The following is a 14,491-nucleotide window of genomic DNA, read 5'->3' as shown; positions in this document are numbered from 1 at the left end:
ACTAGGGGAAATGTATATGAGGGAAGAACAATACATAGCAATCTCTGTACTATGTACTAAGTTTTTCTGTAAATTTAAAACTGTTCTAAATACAAATATATTAATTTATTTAAAAATGATTGTTTAAAATCTTTATGTTTAAATTTGATGATATATAGGAAGAACATTGAATGCATCTGTATGCTTTATGGCAAGTCAACTTCTGGTGAATTCCTCTTTTTTAGAAAAAAGTTCAAAAAAATGAAAAAAAATCAGAAATATTTATTATATAATTTTAATGGATAAGTTAAATGCACACCATCATTTATATATTTAGTGATATTATTTACCCAGTAGAGACTGTTAGCCAGATAACCAAATTGTGTTTAAGGAAGTTTTTAATGATTCAGGAATGTATCTATGATGAAATGTTAAGTAAAGAATAATTTTACTGCAATATTAAGTATGTAACACATGCTGAAATAAGTATAGGATTAAAACCCTTTTTAGATAAATGGATGATATGTACAATAGCCATAATGTATTATGGACTTCATATTTTCTAGCTTTTATTCTAAAGCCCATGTCATTTCCAATATTTCTTTTTTGTCTCAAGTAATCATTTGTATATAAAATATAATATCCCATATTTAGAAATTGGATTTCTATTTACAATTTGGATATTAAATAAATATAAGTTAATGTCCAAATCATGGCTTTAAGTGCCAGAGTCAGTATTTAATCCTTTTTGACTCCAAACTCCATGTTCTTAAAAATGTTAATTAAAATAATTACAATGTCTGCTTCTAGGTTGTGCTATTAAGAGAAATTTAAAGATTTTTGTAAGCAAACACTATGAAATTTCTATACTGACATGGTAGTTAATAAATAGAGAAAAAAGGATCCTAGGAAGAGTATAACTAATTCTTTCTTCTCTGTGTATGATTATTTCTGAGAAAAATCCAAGTATAAAAATATAACCTAAATGTTTTTATAGTGTTTAGATTTTTATAATTTTATTCATTGAAAAAAGTAAATTTTTTCAGATTATCTTTGTGTTTGGAAAATATGCTTACCAAATTGGGAGGCAAATGTAATATAATAGTAATTACCTAATCAATTACTACTAGGAATCCACAATTTCTAGTGTTTTAAGTCTGGCTTTTCTATTCTCTATTTTATGTCATTGCCTTTCAGTCATCATTCTTCACTTTTATCAAATACCCATCAATCTATCACAAAGCTCCTTCTGTTAGAATTAAAGTTCACGTCTGCCACAAAGTTTCTGTATGGAAATGGCTAATAGCAAGTGATGGTAAAGATGTGGAGAAATTGGAAACTTCATGCATTACTGATGGGAATGTAAAATGATACAGCTGCTATGGAAAACAGTTTGGTAGCTCTTCAAATGTTAAACAACTGAGTTACCATACGACCCAGTGATTCCACTCTTAGATATATTACCAAAAGAATGAAAAAATATGTCCTCAGAAAAACATGTTCATTGTAGCATGATTTGTAAATGCCAAAGTACGGAAATAACCCAAATGCTAATCATCTCATGAATGGATAAACATGATATATATGTTTAATGGAATATTAGACATAAAAAGGAGTAAAAAACATATGTTAAACATGAATGAACTTTGAAAAAATTATGTTAAGTATAATAAACCAGGTCACTTATTGTATGATTCCAATCATATAAAATCTTCATATTAAATAAATTCATGGAGACAGAAACTAGATTATTGGTTATTAGCAAGATACGAAGAAAGAGGGAAATGGGAAGTGACTTTTAATGGGTGCAGGGTTTCTTTTTGGGGTGATGATATTCTGGAATTAGTAGTGATGGTTGTGCAACTTTGTGAATATACTAAAAAATCTACACTGTCCATGTTAATGTGTATTAATATGTTAAGAACCAAATTATGCTGTAAGCTTATCATATGACTCCCTAAACAAACAGATCCTGAGATTTGAGGAAGCTACTAACTCTGGGCAACCATTAGATTTATCATGATATAGGAGTAATATTACTAACATCCCTGGCCACCAAGAAACACTAGAACACATTGCTAAAACCTCTGTAACCAGTAATAATAACCAGAAAACAGCAACATTATTTGCTTCTCATTTCTTCTCTGTAAGTTTCAAAAGAGTTTTTCTATTAGCAGAATATTCAGATTAATAGTTGCAAAGGAATCTGGGAAGTGTGGTTTGTAATTTTCTAAAATCTCAACTAGATGCTATATGAGAATTTGAGAAAGACCATTTCAATGTCTAACATTAGCTATTATAAGTATTTTGAACCTTCAAAATAGAAAGGTTGAAATGCTTTAAATAGGAGTCTCATCTATCACAATACTTTAATAATAATAATAATAATAATAATAATAATTAGAGTTGGAATTACAAATTTTATGGAGGTGTACTTGATAAAGCAATATGAAAATAAGGACCTGGCAGTCATTACCAAACTTTTGGAGAATTATTCTTCCCTTTTATTCTAAAATTCTCTCTGTGAAAGTTCTTTGAGCCATCTGGTTATTTTAATTCTAACTACTCCAGTATTTATTAAGATTATTTTAAGAGGGGCACCTGGGTGGCTCAGTGGGCGAGTGTCTACCTTTGGTTCAGGTCGTGATCCTGGAGTCCTGGGATAGACTCCCACATCTCCCTCTTCTTGTATCTCTGCCAATCTATGTCTCTCCTGAATAAATAAATAGATCTTAAAAAAAATAAAAATAAAAATAAATAAATAAATAAATAAATAAATAAATAAATGATTTTTAAAAAGATTGTTTTAAGATCCTTCTAATTGATCTGATTTAGCTTCTTCTTGCACTCAGTCCTGCAGGTATAATTATTTTCCTTCAATACTCTAAACTTCCCTAATTTGAAAAGGTCAAAATACTGTAATATCTATACTAATCTTGCATTATTTGATTCCAACTTAATTCTCCTCCATAAATTCTATCCCTCTGTACTTATTTCTCCACAACTCATATAGACTGTGCCTGGAATTCTTCTCTAACCATAGGGTAAAATTTTCCACTACTGCATATTTCTTTTGCTTGGCATCCATTCCCTCTCTTCAGAAATGTTAATCTACGCATTTTTCAGGCCAACTAAAATATATGCTTACTTAATGAATCTTTCTCTGATGCCTCCAGAGAGTTGGATCCCATCCCTCCATCTTCTGATTCTGTGAGACTGTTTTGCACAGCATTTCTAAACTATCTTCAAAGCAGGGACAACATATTACTTTTATTTTTATTTCCACATTCCAATATTTAGCTTGACACAAAACAGTTACCCAATAATTGTCTCAATGAGAGTAATGTAAACATAAGGGTAAACAAATGGAGGGGTGCTTGGGTGGCTCAGGTGGGTAAGTGTCCAACTCTTGATTTCAATCAGGTCACGATCTCATGGGTCATGAGATCCAGCCTACATCAGCTCCATGTTCAGCAGGGAGCTTGCTTGAGGATTCTCTTCCTCTGCCCCTCCCTCTGACTCACATAAACCCCCTCTCTCTCTCTCTCACTCTCAAATACATAAATACATAATTTAGCTGTCCCTTCTCAGGTTTATAGGTAAATCTGTTTTCAAGCATTAGACTACAATCCAATGTTATACTCCCCATTTGTTAATTTTGGCAAAGTTCAAGCCTCAATTTTTAAAGTTTATATTAAGAGCCTGATTATCAGTTCTGCTCAACTTGATTTGGGTTTCAGCCTAGTAAAAATGACAATACTGCAATCATGAGGCTTCAATTAGACTTAAACACATTCTTAGAAATATTAGTAAAAGTACATTTAAAATATTGTGAGAGGGGATTAGTGTCTGACTTGTATTATTTCACATCAATAGGTGAAATGAAAGACACTGAAGATAATTTTTTTTCTCATGAACTTCTGTGACCTACTATTAGGAATAAAAGTTAAAGAATTACTTCTTATTTAAAGAAGCATTACTAAATGAAAAATGCACACACTAAAACATATATGCACAGGAACTCACTTGGCAGTACTTACTATTTATTTTTAACCTCAGAAATGAGTCTTTATGCTATACATGCCCTTGGTGACTTTACATCATCTTAAATGAGGTTATAAAGAAAGAAAGTGCCTACAGCAGGAGACTATAAATTAGTGCTTGTAGGGTCTACAGAAGGACCAACTTTAAACATCTTAAACTGCAAAACTTGAACTTCATTTTTCTAATTATTATCAGGTATTATCAACAAAAACATAATAAAAATCCTGCTATGCATCTTAAAGTTTTATCTCAGAAGCCCAATAACAGGGTTACTGAATTTTTCTAGTCAAAATTGCTGCTACTAACAATCTAATTAGAGATGGCCATGCATACCTGTAGGTGACTAGTCACAACTAAAGTCCCAATTAAGTGATTTGTATCATCGTCTTTGAAAACGGTAGTCCTGTTTGACTTATCTGTGTATACTTTGGATTTTTCTTAAGAGTTTTTAAATAGAAGAATAAATGAGCTATATGTGTGGTATTAATTGATAAACTTACATTGGTAAATATAAAAAAATATCCAAATATCCATCAACTGGGCATTAAGAAAATCCCGCCTAATGCACTATTATACCTACTTTTTTAAAAAGTAATTTTTAAAATAAGTATAATCGTTAGTTCTCAAATACAAAATGAACAAGTGCTAGTTATTTGATTTGACCTATTAATTAATAAAGGAGGCAATAATGGGTTAAAAAATAATTCAGAGGAGGGATGCCTGGGTGGCTCAGTGGCTGAGCATCTGCCTTCGGCTCAGGGTGTGATCCTGGGTTCAGGGATTGAGTCCCATACCAGGCTTGCTGGATGGAGCCTGCTTCTCCCTCTGCCTGTGTCTCTGCCTCTCTCTCTGTTTCTCTCATGAATAAATAAATAAAATCTTTAAAAAAATAATTCAGAGGGGAATCCAAGAAATAGACACATACATGGACAGTCACAAATGCTGAAATAAATTTGTTGATAAAAATTCCAGGGTGGTTGGGGTGGAATTGAATCGGTTTTACCTTTACCAGAAAATCATGTGTTCACATCTTTAGGACTGTATAGGCTTCCTGATTGGAGGGGATTCCTAAGCTACATTATAGAGATAGAAAAATCTGGCGAAATCCAGGACTTGTTGAGTTAAGGTAATGGTTGGGAATGCAGTGATCCATGGCAGTTAGAGATTGCAAAACAGAATACCTGAGAGGAGAAACCTCCTCAGAGAGAACTTCAGAGACCTGCAAGGGCCCCATCCTATTTTTCAGCTGAGTATTAATCAATGGATATAAGTAGGAAAACTTTCTGAGACTGGGAAAAGAAGTGGGCAAAAGGAACAGAGAACAATCCCAAAGCTCAAACAGAGATAGGAGAACTTCATTTCCCACTAATTAGAGTGGAAAATATCATTATTCATGGGACATTGAGTAGAATAATTGGCCAATTTTACCTAAAATTATCCAAAGACCATTGGTCTCAACAGTAAAACCAGAAAAGGAATTTCTAAGCAATTTAACTTAACTTCAAACTAAAGGTAAAGATTATTTATAAAAATACAATATAACTAGCTTCCAAGAAGATAAAATTCTTAGTATCAAATATTAAGAAATTAAGAAAAATATCAGGAATTCAAAGATACAGGAAAGTTGGATGCATTATGGGTAAAAAAACTATATTAATAATCCTTCAAGTGCATTCATAATATAACTAGTTCACAAGGCACCAGAATGTTATAAAAATATAGTTTCTATGTTCACAAAGGTTGAGAGAGGATTGTATATCAAGTAGAAATATGGGAGAAATAAAAAGGCCCAAATAAACACCTAGAGATGAAAACAAAAATATTTGAGATAAAAAACATGCTAGATGGAACTAAGAGATTGGACATTGCAGCAGGAAAAGTTAATTTGAAGGCATTGCAATGGAACCTATCCAAAATGAAACACACCGAGGGAAAAGAACTCCAACAACAAAAAAGTGAACTGAGTATCAGTAAATTGTGAGGCAATTTCAAATTGTCTAATATAAGTGTTACTGGAGTTCCTTTAGGAAAGGGAAGACAGGGAAAAACTATTTGAATAACTGATGAAAAATTTTTCCCAATTTTATTAAAGGCATAAATCTACAGGTATACAAAGGTCAAAATACTCCAACCAAAAATAAACAAGAATACTATTTAAATTTGTTTCAAAAGATCTTTAAATATTAATGAGAATATACATCAGGGATAAGAAGGCTAAAAGATTTTATCTCCAGCAGCCTCTTACTTACAGATATGTGAAAAGAAGTCTTTTAGGCAAATAATGTAGGGACATCTGGATCTACACAAAGGAATGAAGAAGAGGAAAAATGATGAATATCTGTGGAAATGTTTTCTAGCAATCTATTTTTCCAATTTTAAAAATCTTTTGAAGATAATTAGCTACTTAAAGCAAAATCAATAACAATATAATGTGGGGTTCTGTTATTTATCTAGAAATAAAATAAATGAAAAAATAGAAATAAAATAAATGAAAATAATAGATCAAAGGCCAAGAAAGGGCCAGGAGTTTTAGTGTAGAAGTATATTATTTTAAGTTTTGTATATAACACATAAAGTAGTATAAGGTGACTCAAAATGTCCTAAAGTAGGTTAAAGGTGTTTGCCGTAAACTGAGTAAAAACAAAGAATCAAAAAAAAAAAAAACAAAAAAAACAAAAAAACTAGCTAATAGACAACAAAGGAGATAAAGTATTTTTTAAAAAATATAATTAGTTTTTTAGAAGAGGTAAACAAAAAAAGAGGAAGGTAACAAGATCAGATGGAACAAATAGAAAAGTTGGCAATTTAGGGAATTTAAAAATATGTCACTGATCATATTAAAAAGGTCAATGGACCAAACATCATAACTGAAAAAGAGATTATATTGGGTTGAGTAAAAGTGCAAGCTCCAAATAAATGGTGCTTACAAAAAACCTTTATTAAATATAAAGAAACAAATGAATTAAAGGAAATAGATTTTTTAACTGTACCATGCTGATATTAATCAAATGAAAGCTAAGGTGGCTATATTAACAATAGATTAAAGTAGATTTAAGAGAAAGATTATTACCAAGGTCATTTCTTATTGAAAAAAAGGTCAATTCATGAAGACGACATAAAACTCCTAAGCATTAATGCACCTCATCAGAGAATTTCAATATACGTGTAACAAAACTGATTTCAAAGAGCAATAGACAAATCCATCACCATTGTAGATTTCAGCATTCCTCTTGAAAAAATATAGAACTGGGGACAGAATATCAATAAGGTTTGTAAGGGAAAATACAAATTAAAAATGAGAGGTTTAATTCTCACTGTTAAAAATAAGGGAAAAGATTCCCTGCCTCTTTCCTTTTCTTAGAACATCTATTTTAGAAAACTTGCAAACTCTTTGATTTTTGAAATGTATATAAATCTTTTTAAAGGCTAAATAAGCCTTTTGCCAGAGACTCTAGATTTCACTACCAAACCACAGTGAGCCCCTGTCTAGGGAAAAGGTCCTCAGCTTGATCTCTTCCTGCTGGAAGGTTGGTAGCATTTTAACAGCCCCATAATGTCTTTCTGTAGGACCAGAGAACCATCTCTTTGAAATGTAATCATCAAAAAGATAGTGCCCCTATCTCTCAGTTTCTGTGAAAGACAAGGAATCTAATTAGGTAGGTACTTCACCAGAACTTGCAAAACTACATCTTATCCTAAAGATATGAGAAGTTTATTTTTCCTTTGGAGAGTCAATTAGCAAACATACATGACCACCCCAATTGCCAGATGAAATTAGGATAAACTCTATGTAACAAAACAGAGCTGTCAAGTTCTCTTACCTGAGGACTAGCTATCATGTACTTTTTGAATATGTGTGTAATGAGTTGTATCTGCTTGGCAATATACAAGGATAAGGTTTCTTTGTCATTGCAATCTCTTAGGGGATTGCCAGAATTGTACATCACACTCTAATGCCTACTCTAAGATAAAACTGAACTTCGACCACACCATGCAGCATATACTAAGATCAGCTCAAAATGGTTCATAGATCTAAATATTAAAGATATCCATTGTAAAAGAAATCACAGAAATAAATCATTGAGACCTTGGATAGGCAAAGATTTCTTAGATATGATACCAACTCCATGTACCATACAAGAGAAATACAATGATAAACAGAATTTCATCAAGATTAAAATCTTCTGCTCTTTGTAAGTCACCATTAGAGAATGCAAGACAAACAACAGACTAGGAGAAAATATTTACAAATCATGTATCTTACAAATGATTTGTATTGAGAATATGTAAGGACCTCAAAATAGAAAATACATATCTTTGAGTCTGTGCTAATATAAATCTATGATTTGCTGCTTATTCAAAATAGAGGGAAACAGACAAATCTCCATGCAAAGAATCCTAAATAATTTGTTGATATCTCTTCCTCAGAGAGGCGGAATTTAATTCCCCATTCCTCAAATGTGGGTAGTACTATATTGACTTCATTCTATTTTTTTATGATTTTCTTATTTATTCATGAAACACACACACATACACACAGAAAGAGAGAGAGAGAGAGGCCAAGAAATAGACAGAGGGAGAAGTGGGCTCCCTGCATAACTTGATCTCAGAACCCCAGATTCATGCCTGAGCTGAAGGCAGATGCTCAACCACTGAGCTACCCAGGCATCTCTACTGACTTTGTTCTAAAGAGTGCAGTAGGGAAAGGGAAGAAAGTGTAACCTCACAGACAGACATTACCTCAATCAGGTGATTAGGGTCAGCGTAAAGATAAATCATGGTGACGGAATGTGCTTCTGATATGTTTTTAAACAGCAGTTTAATTATCTGCTTTTCCTTCTCAAAATATAAAACCCAGGCTAGTTATGAGATAGCGTAAGAAAAATCCCAATAGAGGGCATGCTGCAAAATATCTGACTGGTACCCTTCCATAGTCTTAAAGCCATCAAAAGCAAAGGAATATTGTATTGTATACCTGAAATTTGCTAAGATGATAGATCTTAAGTTTTATTACTATAAAACAATAAAAAGAAATAGTAACTATGTGAGGTGATGTATATGTTAATTAGATTGTGCTCAATATTTTTCAACATATACGTATATCAAAATATCAAGTTGTACACCTTAAATATGTGACAACTAAATGTAGAATCTTGGCTAGAGATCTGGAACAGAAAAATGGCATTAGGTTAAAAAGTAAAGAAATATGGATAAAGTTTGGATTTTAGTCTCTGATAATATATCAGTATGGGTTCTTTAATTTTGGCAAATGTACCACACTAACGTAAGATGTTAAGAATAGAGGAATCAGAGTGTGAGATATATGAGAACTCTCTGTATCATCTTTGCAATTTTTCTGTGTTTCTAAAACTTTATATTTTTAAGGTGTTTAGATACTTTCCACATGCTACAAACATTATTACTAGGTAATTCACCCAATATTAATTAAAGCATTATGTTCCTACCAAAAGTTTTACACATATTTTTAGCAGCTTTATTTGAAATAGACAAAAACTAAAAAACAATACAAATGTTCATCAACAAATGAATGGTTATATAAAATGTGGTCTATCCATACAATGCAGTACAAGTCAGCCAAAGGAATCAACTATAGATACATGCAACAAGATGAATGAAAATTAAAATAATTCTGCTGAATGAGAGAGTCAGAAAAATGTTTTACATACTATGTGTTCCTATTTTGGAGAAATTCTGTAAGATACAAACTAATCTGTAGTGACAAAGCAAAACAGTAAATGCCAGAGGACAGTGGATAGGGTTAAGAAGGAAGAGGAAAGGTTGTAGTGGTAATGAGGATATTGCAGCACCAGCCAAGAGGGTCCTTGGCTTCATGCAGGAAAAGAATCAAATGAAATTCAGAGAACGTGAAAAGAGTTTATTGAATAGTGTAAGTGACAGGTAGAGAATAACAGAGTGTCTAGCAGACTCAGGAAGGGAGAAGGAGTCTTCATTGGTAAATATCCTTTTTGGAATCTAAGATAGGGTCCAATAAAAGGTGGCTGACAGGTGAATAGTAGGTGTTATTTTAGAAATCATGAGGCTAAGGGCTATTGATACCAGTGTTGGCTAAGTTTTGCTTGAAGCTAATGAACTGGCACATGTTTGGGATCTAGCACTTCTTAGATGTTATCTGATGTTTGGGGGACTGGGACAAAGCTCAGAGAATGATTTACTTTCTTGCTTCCCCCTTGAAGTGGGAACATAGCTTCTTTGGCTGGTTCAGAGGCAAAATATAAAACATGAGTAAATAGGCCTAGCAGAAAAACAACAGAGTCAAAGCCTTTCTAAAATGGAGTCCCCTCAGCCTTCCTACATCAGTTGCATGGAAATTTCAGCAAGTTACAAATATGTTGTTTATGGTAATAGTTACAAAGGTTGAGATATATATATATATATATACCTTATCAAACTATACTCTTTAAATATGTGAAATTTATTTTTTTATTTTTTTTAAATTTTTATTTATTTATGATAGTCACAGAGAGAGAGAGAGAGAGAGAGTGGCAGAGACATAGGCAGAGGGAGAAGCAGGCTCCATGCACCGGGAGCCCGACATGGGATTCGATCCCGGGTCTCCAGGATCACGCCCTGGGCCAAAGGCAGGCGCTAAACCGCTGCGCCACCCAGAGATCCCTAAATATGTGAAATTTATTATGTTAGTTATACTCCTCATAAATCTATGAAAAGTAAAACTAAGGAGCTGATAAAACTCAAAGAGCTAAAGATCTAACTGTATAACTCATAATTTCATCTCAATAGTAATTGTTTAAAGTTTTATTCCCCCCAATTTTTACTTACTGTATATTATTTCACCCAGATTTTAAATGGACAATCTTTGCCTACTTGTTTGGACTACATTTTTTATTAAAATGGCTGAACAAAGGAATTGATTTCCCCAAACATATTTTTGAAATAGTTTTCAGTTACATTTTCCTGTTCAACAAACACAATCATCTTTCCAGGGAACTTCACTTAAAGTACATTAATATTCATAATCTATCTGGAAATCGTCACAGTAGTCATTCCTTCCACTTAGACATTTTATTTTCCTGTTAAAATGCAAATATATTATCTGGGAGGATGAGCACATTAAATCATTAGCAACCATTAGAAATATGGTTCAATTAGCTCAATAGTCTCTCTCTACTTCTTGAAAGAATTAGGAGGAGTTAATGGTATTAGGGAGTTGATACTCAGGACAGGAAGTAATTGACTTTGAAGAATCCGCTCTCTTTAAGCATCTTGGTAAACAACCAAATGAGAGGCATCAGAGAACCTGATTACTTAGGGAGTTTACCAAGCAATGAGGAACTAGTCATAATCTTAACTAAAACATCCTTGTCCTTGGTCTTAAGCTGTTTTTGGTATGTGAAGATATTTAGACATTCAGACAATCTCATGCTTAGTCTTCTTAAAAGTATACACTTAAAAATTATATAATTTTTAAACATTGGAAAACATGGTTGTTATTTCAAATCTCTTAGTATAAAATTGGCATTTGTTTTTGATCTTCTATTAATATAAATATTATAGCTGCTAGGCTGGAAATATTCTGGTAATTTTATGTTATAGGGCTGAAAAATGTTATGACATTTTAGATTTGAGGTATTATCATCATTCTTTTAGTCAATATATTTATGGAATGCCTGTTCTGCTTCAGGACTAATAATAGGGAAATAAACTTAAATCGCAAAATTTCTATTTCAATATATTTGATTGGGGAGTGTATAATTTAGGAATTCTTTTTTTAAATTTTATTTATTCACGTGAAACACAGAGAGGCAGAGACATAGGCAGAGGGAGAAGCTGGCTCCCCACAGGGAGCCAAATGTGGGACTCCATCCCAGGACCCTGGGTTTATGACCTGAGCCATTGTATACATAAACCACATCTTCTTTATCCATTCATCTTTCGTTGGACACCGAGGCTCCTTCCACAATTTGGCTATCGTGGCCATTGCTGCTATAAACATCGGGGTGCAGGTGTCCCGGCGTTTCATTGCATCTGTATCTTTGGGGTAAATCCCCAGCAGTGCAATTGCTGGGTCGTAGGGCAGGTCTATTTTTAACTGTTTGAGGAACCTCCACACAGTTTTCCAGAGTGGCTGCACCAGTTCACATTCCCACCAACAGTGTATGAGGGTTCCCTTTTCTCCACATCCTCTCCAACATTTGTTGTTTCCTGCCTTGTTAATTTTCCCCATTCTCACTGGTGTGAGGTGGTATCACTGGGTGTTATTCTGTATGTTAGTAAATTGAACACCAATTAAAAAAAAATTAAAAAAAAAAAAAAAATAAAATGATAATATAATGACCTGAGCCAAAGGCAGACACTTAACCACTGAGTCACTCAGGTAAGCCCTAGTTTAGGAGTTCTAATCACGTATCAGACCCGAATTACAAAATGACCTTAAAATATATTCGTTATTAATATATGAGATGTGTTATTCTGTTAATTTTCAAACAAATATAATATTTGATAGAGGAAAGATCCACAAAAAACTGACAAAGCAATAAGGAATAAAACCTCTAGCAAAGGAAAGGTAGGATTCCTAAAGGTAAGGATAATTGGATAATTGGCTCTAGTTTTTTGTTGTTGTTGTTTTTGTTTTTTGTTTGTCTGTTTGTTTTTTACCTCAGCCTTCTGTACTTACTCTGGGATGGAAAATTACATTTTGAGAAGCATAAGAAGTTAGTTTGTAGGAGGTGATTGTCTTCTCATTAATTAACAGCATGTGATTACACATAAATACTGCTAAATGTGGATTTATTCCTAGCCAGATTTTTAGGAGAGACAGGATCCCTGAAATCAACAAGATCATGTATAAACTTCAGATAATGGCAATAAAAGGGTTTATTTTAAGATGTTTTTAAATTTCTAAGTATTTATGGGGCACCTGGATGACTCAGTCGGGTAAGCCTCTGATTCTTGGTTTCGTCTCAGGTCCTGATCTCATGGGTCATAAACTCAAGCCGTCAGTGTGGCTCTGGGCTCAGCAGTGAGTTGGCTTGAAGATTTTCTCTCTCTGCCCCTCCCCTCATTCATGCTCTCTAATATAAATAAATCTTTAATTAAAAAAATAAAATCCGGGATCCCTGGGTGGCGCAGCGGTTTAGCGCCTGCCTTTGGCCCAGGGCGTGATCCTGGAGACCCGGGATCGAATCCCACTTCGGGCTCCCGGTGCATGGAGCCTGCTTCTCCCTCTGCCTGTGTCTCTGCCTCTCTCTCTCTCTCTCTCTCTCTCTGTGACTATCATAAATAAATAAAAATTAAAAAAAATAAAATAAAATCCCTAAATATTTATTTATGATAGCATGTGTAAAATTTATTCATCGACTTTATTAATATGTGACTTAATAAGCTGAATCACTTAAGTCAGCACATTTCATTTAAAGCAAAGGAAATTTTATATATATATATTGATGTCGACAGTAGAAGAGAAGATGTGAGGGCAGCCCCGGTGGCTCAGTGGTTTAGCATCGCCTTCAGCTTTTATAAATTAAAAATAAGTTAAATTTCCCTGTTGAAAAAGAAAGGAGATTTTCCCCCACCCATTTTCTTAGACCATTTACTGTAGAAAACTTATAATTCTAGTACTTTTCCCTCTTCAAAATCAATATAAGTCCCTTTGAAAACCAAATAGGCATTTTGTCAGCTTTATGACCCAGAAATGTCTTTCTCAGGGCCTAAGAACTACTTCTTTGAATGTAAATATCTTTACGTTATTTTTTACCTGTAAACATCAAGGGAGATAGCACACCTATCTCACAGTTTCTGCAGCAAGGCCCAAGCCTAACTTCGGTAGACACCATGCTTCAAGTTGTAAAACTACCTCTGGAAATAAAGACACAAGAAGTTTTTTCTCTCCTGGGTAAAGTGACTTAGCTAAGAGATGGTGCCCAAATTTTTGTTCTGATATCACAATTATACATTATAATATAATCATAAAGATTCTGATTAAATTGTAAGATTTCTAGCACTTTACTGTTATCCTTCAAAAACTCTGCTTAAGAACTGTATTTGGGGGTACCTGGCTAGCCCAGCCAGAGGAGTATGTGACTCTTGATCTCTTGATTATGGGTTTGAGCCCCAGGTTGGGTATAGAGATTACTAAAATAAATACATTTTTAGAAACTTAAAAAACGAACTACATTTTTTATAGTCCTGAAGCATCATGAAGATTACTAAAAACTAAATATAAAAACTATTTGACATTATTTTAAATGTCTGTAATTAGAAATGTATATTGTATTGTATAATTATATATGCATATTTAGAGCTACATAATGTTAGATCTAGTGATAGAATTTTAATATATAAAAAGGAGGATCTGGGGACAGTACTGTAAATTGTTTGGTACTATTTCAGGTGATTTTTTTGGTTGTATCACATTTAAGAACTAATAGGGATAAATGACACATTTTCCCATTGTTTTCGTGTATAAAAA

The 14,491-nt window shown here is 33.2% G+C and overlaps 1 long non-coding RNA gene across 1 annotated transcript in view; it reads right to left on the bottom strand.

Moving 5' to 3' along the window:
• LOC111098112 overlaps positions 1-13,915 on the bottom strand; it is a 30,408-nt gene extending 16,493 nt beyond the window's left edge. Inside the window, exons 1-2 of the long non-coding RNA XR_005367070.1 lie at positions 13,778-13,915; positions 6,273-6,322 (exon numbers count right to left, since the gene is read on the bottom strand). This is a non-coding gene — a long non-coding RNA (uncharacterized LOC111098112). The remainder of the gene's footprint in view (positions 1-6,272; positions 6,323-13,777) is intronic.
• Between the last annotated feature and the right edge of the window lie 576 nt (positions 13,916-14,491).

Source organism: Canis lupus, chromosome 11 (assembly GCF_011100685.1).
Source record: "Canis lupus familiaris isolate Mischka breed German Shepherd chromosome 11, alternate assembly UU_Cfam_GSD_1.0, whole genome shotgun sequence".
NCBI lineage: Eukaryota > Metazoa > Chordata > Mammalia > Carnivora > Canidae > Canis > Canis lupus.
Note: the sequence above shows the minus strand (reverse complement) of the source record. Positions and strands in the feature narration are given on the sequence as shown.